Genomic DNA, 9173 nt, shown 5'->3' with positions numbered 1-9173 from the left:
TGGGAAATGTGGAAGGGTAGGGTAGGGTGACAGTCTGAATATATAATTACTGGATTATTTACTAAGGGACCTAGCATTCGTTTCCCTTTCAACTTCTCCCCAACCATGGAGCAAGAACTAGGTTTGAGGCAGCTTAAAACCAGAAGGCTTTTTGGATTAAAGATAGTTGAAATTCCCAGCATTTTGGAGTTTATAAAATAACTCAGAAAACTCACGCTTCTGCTAACACTCTGTTTTCTATAGTACCTTTGTCCCAGGGGTATTTCCAGGGCATTTTTTTTTTTTCACACTATGGTTTCTTTTCTTTCTTTCCTTTTTTTTTTTTTTTTTTTTTTTTTAAGAAAATTCTTTGTCTTATTAAAAAAGACCATTATGAGAGGCCAGGCACAGTGGCTCATGTCTGTAATTCCAACACTTTGGAAGGCTGAGGTGGAAGGATTGCTTGAGGCCAGGAATTTGAGACCAACCTGGGCAACATAGCAAGACCCTATCTCTAAAAAAATTACCAACCCCCAGCCCCCCGCCCAAAAAAAAACGACCAGCATGGGAATGTAAAATAGTGCAGCCACGTTGGAAAACAGTTTGGCAGTTTCTTAAAAAGTTACACGTAAAACAAGTTCAGGCCTGGCACAAAGGCTCACATCTGTAATCCCAACGCTTTGGGAGGCTGAGGCAGGAGTATTGCTTGAGCCCAGGGGTGTGAGACCAGCCTGGGAAACATAGGGAAACCCTATCTCTTAAAAAAAAAAAAAAAAAAAGTTGGGCGAGGTGGCATGCACCTGTAGTCTCAGTGACTCTGGAGGCTGAGGTGGGAGGATCACTTGAGCCCTGGAAGGTGAGGCTGCAGTGAGCCGTGATCATACTACTGCACTCCAGCCTAGGCAACGACGCGAGACGCTGTCTCAAAAAAAAAAAAAAAAAGAGTTCAAAGTATTAAAAATTAGATATAAATTTGCTGTATAATCCAGCAATTCTATTACAAGGTATCTACACGAGAGAAATGAGAACACATGTCCACATGAAGAGCTGGACGTGAATTATCACAGCAGCATTATTTGTAATGGCCAAAAACTGGAAACATCACAAATCCATTGAATGGTAAATGCTTAAACAAAATGAACTGCATCCATAAAAGGAATATTAATCAGGAATAAAAAAGGAAGAAAGCCCTATTACATGCTAAAAGGTAGATGAATCTGAAAAACATATGCTGAGTGAAAGAAGCCAGATGCAGACACAGTTTCTATGATGGCATTTATATGAAATGTCATGAAAAGCAGAATTTTAGCCACAGAGGATTAGGGGTTACTGGAGGTGGAAATGAGGCATGTAACCTCAAACTGACACAAGGGACCTCCTTAGGCTAACGGAAATGTTCTAAAACTGGATTATGGCGATAGTTCCATAACTCTGAAAATGTACTAAAAAAATTGAATTGTACACTTAGAACAAATGAATTTTATGGTACTCTAGATACATTATACCTTTAAAAATATTTTTATAACGATCCATAGCCTCCTAAAATTTTGATTTCAGTTAGATGGCATATCTGAAATGTCGTTTTAAACATGAACAACTATAGCAGTCATTTTGGCTTCACGCTGTAAAAGATACAACTTTCAGGGCTGTTTTATTCTTTGGCTTAGGAAAGAAAAGAATACAAGACTTTCAGACGGCTCAGGAATTTAGGAAGTCATGGAAGCTGAAACTTCCCACCATGTTCGTTGAAATTAAAAGATTGTGATTTACAGATGTTTTCCAGTGGGTCTGGACTGTTTGTCAGCGTTTCAGATTCTGTAGAACTTTCTGGGCATGCCATGAAGCAATTAGTACTGACAGCCCTTTTCCATAATTGTGCTATATGCAAGGCTAGCCCTGGAAATAAACGGTGGTGCTCGGCTAACAGCTATGAATTAGCCAAGACAAAAGCATGTTACTTTCCTTTGGTTATGTATCAAATGAGCATTTCACAGCATTGCATGTCTTTTTTGAAGAGCCATGAAGCAGACATTATGGGAGGCCTTTGAAGGAATCTAATCTGCCTCGATTCTAGTTCTATGTATTAAGCCAACTTTTCTTGGATAAGGACTGAAAAGTAAGTAGAAAAATTTAAATCTAGGAGAGAGATTTATAAGATCAGCACAGATCATTCTCAAGAATCCAAGCAGGCATCACATGACGTTTCAGACTTGACCTTTCACCTCCTAGGAGAGCTGGGTCTTCTGCTCTCGGCTTCCATAGTGATTAAGAACAAACAGTCACTGGTCTCAACCAGGCCTACGTTTTGAGTTCTGATTCTACCATCTCTTACCATCCTTTTTCTTTCTTTCTTTTTTTTTTTTTGAGACCAAGTCTCGCTCTGTCACTCATGCTGTAGTGCAGTGGTGTGATCTCAACTCACTGCAACCTCTGCCTCTCAAGTTCAAGTGATTCGCCAGCCTCAGCCTCCTGAGTGGCTGGCATTACAGGTGCATGCCACCATGCCCAGCTAATTTTTGTATATTTAGTAGAGATGGGGTTTCCCCATGTCGGCCAGGCGTGATCTTGAACTCCTGGTCTCAAGTGATCCACCCATCTCCACCTCCTAAAGTATTGAGATTATACATGTGAGCCACCGTGCCAGGCCTTTTTTTTTTTTTTTCTTCTGGGACGGGGTCTCACTCCTATCTCCCAGGCTGGAGTGGCAGTGGTACAATCACAGCTTACCACAGCCTTGATATCCCAGGTTCAGGTGATTCTCCCACCTCAGCCTCCCAAGTAGCTGGGACTATAGGTGCATTGCTAGTGTTTTTGTATTTTTGGTAGAGATGGAGTCTCTTTATCTTGCCCAGGCTGGTCTTGAACTCCTGGGTTCAAGCAATCCTTGCCCCTCGACCTCCCAAAGTGCTGGAATCACAGGCATGAGCCACTGTGCCTGGTACCTCCTACTATCAGTGCAACTTTTGGTGAGTGATATGGTTTGGCTGTGTCCCCACCCAAATCTCATATTGAACTGTAATTCCCATAATCCCCACATATCATGAGAGACACCCAGTGGGAAGTAATTGAATCGTAGGGTCAGTTACCTCCATGCTGTTCTCATATACCAAGTGAGTTTTCACAAGATCTGGTGGTTTTCTAAGGGGCTCTCCCCCACTTCTCACCCTGCACTTCTCCTTGCTGCTGCCACGTGAAGAAGGGTGTGTTTGCATTCCCTTCCACCATGACTGTGGGTTTCCTGAGGCTTCCCCAGCCATGCTGAACCGTGAGTCAATTAGGCCTCTTTTCTTTATAAATTACCCAGTCTTGGGTATGTCTTTATTAGCAGTGTGAAAATAATCTAATACAATGAGTAATTGACATTTTTTAATCCTCAGATTTTCTGTCAGAACACATAGTAAGAATTATGTCTTTCCCAGAGGGTTTTGTTTTGCTTTTGTTTGTTTGGTTTTGAGACAGAATTTCATTCTTGAGGCCCAGGTTGGAGTGTAATGGCAGGGTCTCAACTCACTGCAACCTCCGGCTCACACCATTCTCCTGCCTCAGCCTCCCAAGCAGCTGTGATTACAGGTGCCCGCCACCTCGCCCGGCTAAGTTTTTTGTGTTTTTAGTAGAGACAGGGTTTCACCATGTTCGCCAGGTTGGTCTTGAACTCCTAACCTCGGGCGATCCGCCCACTTCAGCCTCCCAAAGTGCTGGCATTACAGGTGTGAGCCACCGCGCCCAGCCCCAGAGGGTTATTGTGAAGGATTATAAAAATAATTTATATGGAGGGCTTGGCCCAAATTAGGTATCCCCAAACACAGGCTATTAGTAACGGTAGTCGTGCTGCCCTGTAGAATCATCTATCAGAGATAGGAGCACTGTTTTGTAATTATAGATTAGAAATACCTAGAATGTGTTCAGATGTGAACTATTTGAGGAAGGAAATATCCTCTTATGTTCTTGGCGTGAAGCAGTGTGCCTGTCACACTGTGTTCCTCTATTAATATTTTTCTACTCATTGAGCTGAATGGTGCCTCATTTTATAGATGAGAGAAGTAAGTTCAGAGATGGTGAATGGTTTCCCTGGGTTGCATAATCAGTGCTATGAGGGAATCCAGTATTTCTGGCCCTTCGCCTGGGGCGTTTAGCCCAGTTAGCAACACAGAGTGATTTGCTGGGAAAAAGCTAGGAAGTGGGGCAGATTCATAACACAGCCAGGCTGCAGATCAGGAAGGTGCTCATGTTTTTAGCTGGACCTCATGGTTGGTTGCCTGAACCACTGTCTCCCTAGCACCTTTCAAACCCCGAACCCTATTTTCACTGTGCCTACCCAGCAAAACCTTAACTTCGTATCAGTAGTGAATTTGCCTTTCCTATTCTTACTCCCAGGCTTCTGAACTTTATGGCAGAAACCCATGTAACTAGGCAGGATGCTGCATTACACATTTTGGGATTCCAGTGCTTAATGAAGTACCTGAGACATAGTAGGTATGTCTTTGAGAGAGTATGTGAATGAGTGAATAAATGAACACGTCTTAGTTCAAACAAAGTCCTGTAGTTGTCTTTGGTCAGCTCCTCTCCCACCTCCAAAGTCATTGAAGGCAGTAGAAGAGCAGCTGTGAACCCATTCTCTGGAGTTTAGACCCAGTGGCACCATTTCCTATCAGCACGCTCTCGGGCAATGCACTTCATCTTTTGTCTTCATCCTCATTTAACAATAGGAATCTCTTTGTCCTTATTTAAAAATACGGAGAGTAAGAGTATTGACTTCATTGGGTGAGAGAGAGGAGTGCATGCATTAATGCATGTAAAGAGCTTGGCACATTGCCTGGCACATCAACGAATACTGTCCTATTATTAGTAGTATTGTTATTACTCCTATAACCAACACAACCTCTGATTCCCAAACTGGGGAGGAAGATTTTGCTCTTGAGTTGAAGGGGAGACTTGGAGCCTTTAGGTGTGAATGATCTTACATTCTAAATTCCTACACTCAGATTTTAAACCAGGGAAACACGTGGTCCAATTCGTATTCTAGAAAGAGTACAACTTCAGGGGAGTTACTTCAGAATAAGCCAAAACGTAGAATTACAGAAATTTAGAGGAGAAATAAGATTTGGGGGTCATTGATTAAATAAGATTTGAGGGTCACTTATTACATTTGAGGTTTATTTATTAAATAAGCCAAAATGTAGAATTATAGAAATTTAGAGGAGAAATAAGATTTGAGGACCATTACTTTTTAATGGCGAAAACTGCAATTACTTTTGCAACCTATTAGCGTAAAACTTTCACCATCCTGTTGGGAAAATTGCGATCCACAGGTGAAGTGCCTACCAGTCAGACTCCAGGGTCCGGGCATATTGAGTCCCAGCTCCAAGTATTTAATATTTCTCATGCTGTCATCTCTTAGCACACAGGCAAAAATGTGTCCTGGGCTTTTTAACATCCTTTGATGCTGGTGGGTCTGTGCCATCCTCCCTCTCGTTTAGTGCTAGTGGGGAGAATGTGTTGTATAATCCTGCCCTCTGCTGGGTAATATGCATATTGCAGCAAAGGGAAGCGCATGAGAAATCCGCCAATAAAGCCAGCCAGATGTCACACTGAACGAGTCTCCCTGTCAGGAGAAATGGCAATCCTGGGGTTCCTTGGGGTGTGTGTGAGGGATTTCCTGGAATTCTGGTACCAGAATGGAAAGCGTAGTCTTTTATTAAAGGAGCGGAGGCCGAGCAGTGGGGGGTGATAATGTTTCTTTCAAGAGGAATATTGGCAGCAGCCACTCCTTTAGCCACCTGTGTAATCGCCATTCTCTTACTAAGTCTGAAACTCTTGCTGTATTACTAAGAGGTGTTTTGCAGGAGTCCTGGTCTATTCTAGTTTGTAAGTCTCTGCACATTTAGAAATTGGTTTATCAAGACCCAGGAGAGTGCATGCAATGAATCTACCCTGTGTACAAAAAAAATTTGCTAAGCATAGTCAATTTTATAAAAGATGATCAAGTTAAACTGGGACTGAATGTAGCTATGAGTGTAACCATTATTATGTCAAGAGAGTGACAGCTTCACAGCGAAGCCTGTAATTCTCCATCACAAAGTTTATCTTGCTTGTTGAGTTCCTTAGTCTTTCTCATAAGGCTATACACTGCTTAAGGACAGGGATCATATTCACCTTATTTTGCTGCTGTATCCCCAGAAAGTATGAACAGTGTCATGTACACATGAAATGCTCAGCGATTAGTTCTTGCCTGACCAACTGAAAATCCTGTTGACTGTCTCTAAAGTCATGTTGACAGTTGATAGGTGAAAAGTTCCTTTGTGTTTTTCAATAAATATGTGCAGTGTGGGTCATCGTGTTGCAATTGTTTAGTCTTCAACTGTGACCACAGCCCAAGGAATCCATAGAACTAAAAGTACATATTTCATCTTAACTTTCTGAGCATTGAGCCTACCAACTCCTTAAAGGGACAACCATGTGAGTAACAAGGCTTAATTTGATTATTTACTGATACAGAACGTGTGCTTTCATTAACTAGGGTTAGAGTTTTGCATTTACTGGCAGTGAGAATTTGGGCAAGCCATTTATTGATGCTAAGTTTCTGTTTCTGTATGTTTCTGCATGGAGATATAAGTGGTATCCATTTCATAGTTTTGTTCTGAAAAATAAACGAGTTAATTTATTTAATTTACTTGGCTCCAAGGCTTATACATGAAAAATGATCTGTAAATGTTATCAGTAAAAGAAGCAGGAGGAAGATACAGGAAGGAGAAAGAAATAGCTATGGTGGTTTTATCAGATACAATTGATGATTTCATTATCCTTGTTTTATTACCTATTAGGCATAATGGTTGTTAAATCTCATTAATTCAAACAACTTTTTTTTTTTTTTTTTTTTTTTTTTTTGAGGCCAAGTCTCGCCGTGTTGCTCGGGCTGGAGTGCAGTGGTGCAAACTCTGCTCACTGCAACCACCGCCTCCTGGGTTTAAGTGATTCTCCTCCCTCAGCCTCCTGAGTAACTGGGATTACAGGCACCACACTCGGCTAATATTTGTATTTTTAGTAGTGACAGAGTTTCACCATGTTAGCTAGGCTGGTCTTGAACTCCTGACCTCATGATCCCCCACCTCGGCCTCTCAAAGTGCTGGAATTACAGGCGAGAGCCACCACGCCTGGCTTCAAACTATTTTTATATAGAGAAACCACATTTTAGGTTTTAAGGTGCAACATTATCTAGTTGGAGAAATTACTTAAAAATACAAAATTAGCTGAGCATGATGGCGCGTGCCTGTAATCCCAGCTACTTGAGAGGCTGAGGCAGGAGAATCACTTGAACCCAGGGGGCAGAAGTTGCAGCGAGCCGAGATGGAGCCACTGCATTCCAGACTGGGCGACAGAGACTACGTTTCAAAAACAAAACAAAACAAAACAAAGAAACCAAAAGCAGTATTTCATTTTTTCCTTATTTCAAGAAGTAATGCCTTCTCACCATGGGGAAATTTGAAAACATAGAAAAGCACCAAAGGAAAAAAAAAATTACCATTAACCCCACCACTCACAATTAACTACTCTATAACCTTTATGGCTTTTTACATTTTATACAACTTTTATTAAAATCATTCTGCTTTGTAACTTTTCTCACTTGTCATGGCTCCTCTCCCACACTATCAGGAATCAAATTTTAGAAGAATATTTAAAGACTGACAGCACCTGCTTGCATGGGTTCACCATGACAGAGGTAACTAGAGCCTTGTTGCAGGATGTTAGATGGTTCCAGGCTGTACTCTATGACAATGACATTGTGTGAAGCCGCCTGATGACCTAAATCCTTGCACGAGTTCTTTATACTTGTATTGGGGGTAGCTGTTTTGGCAGTGGAGTTACTGGGTAAAATGACACCCATGAAAATTCTTTTCTCAATTCCACACAAGGTTTAATTATCGAAATCAGGTCTCAAATACACATTGAACCTCAAAAATGGTGAGGGATAAAGAAAGATCTTCTGTCTAAACTCCAAATTCTAGCAGGGCGCAATGGCTCATGCCTATCATCCTAGAACTTTGAGAGGACAAGGTGGGAGGATCACCTGAGGTCAGGAGTTCAAGACCAGCCTGGACAAAATGACGAAACCCTGTCTCTACTAAAAGTACAAAAATTAACCAGGCGTGGTGGTGTGCACCTATAGTCCCAGCTACTCGGGAGGCTGAGGCAGGAGAATCGCTTGAACCCGGGAGGTGGAGGTCGCGGTGAGCTGATATCCCACCACTGCACTCCAAAGTGAGACTGTCTCAAAAAAATAAACAAAAATGAACTCCAAATTCTGGGCTTCCTTAACCTTCTTGACTCTCTTGGTCCATTTACCCCAGACCTCTGCTGTCCACGTTCCACCCTTCTTAGGGATTTCTGAAGGGCAGTTTGCATCGTTCCCTGCTCCTTCCCTGGGAAGTAGTGACTCTGGGCCATGGCCCTAGTAAATGTTTAACAACTGACTCTCCAGAGAAGTGAGGGATGCTCTCATGCATAGCATTTGCCTTCTGTATTCGTCAGCGTTCTGTAGAGGGACAGAACTAATAGGATATATGTATATATGAAAGGGAGTTTATTAAGGACTGTTGACTCACACGATCACAAGGTCAAGTCCTACAATAGGCCGTGTGCAAGTTGAGGACCAGGGAAGCCAGTGGTGGATCAGTCCGAGTCCCAAAACCTCAAAAGTAGGGAAGCAAGCCCACAGTGCAGCCTTCAGTCTGTGGTGAAAGGCCCAAAAGCCCCTGGCAAACCACTGGTGTAAGTCCAAGAGTCCAAAAGCTGAAGAATTTGGAGTCTGATGTTCGAGGGCAGGAAGCATCCAGCAGGGTAGAAAGATGAAGGCTGGAAGACTCAGCAAGTCTGCTGTTCCATCTTCTCCTGTCTGCTTTTCTCTAGCCGTGCTGGCAGCTGGTTAGATGGTGCCCACCCAGATTGAGGGTGAGTCTGCCTCTCCCAGTTCACTGACTCAGAGGTTCATCTCCTTTGGCAACACCTTCACAGACACACTCAGGAACAATACTTTTCATCCTTCAATTCAATCAAGTTGACACTCAGTTGTTGACCATCACACCTTGCATGGTGTAAATTCCCAGCATGGCCAATTTTAAGCCACCAACATGATATCGCTGAACATGGAGCTAGGAAGGGAAGTGCACAATTGGCTCTCAAGAGCTGGAATGAGTCAG

The sequence above is a fragment of the Chlorocebus sabaeus genome, chromosome 5, assembly GCF_047675955.1.
Source record: "Chlorocebus sabaeus isolate Y175 chromosome 5, mChlSab1.0.hap1, whole genome shotgun sequence".
NCBI classification, from domain to species: Eukaryota; Metazoa; Chordata; class Mammalia; order Primates; family Cercopithecidae; genus Chlorocebus; species Chlorocebus sabaeus.
Note: the sequence above shows the minus strand (reverse complement) of the source record.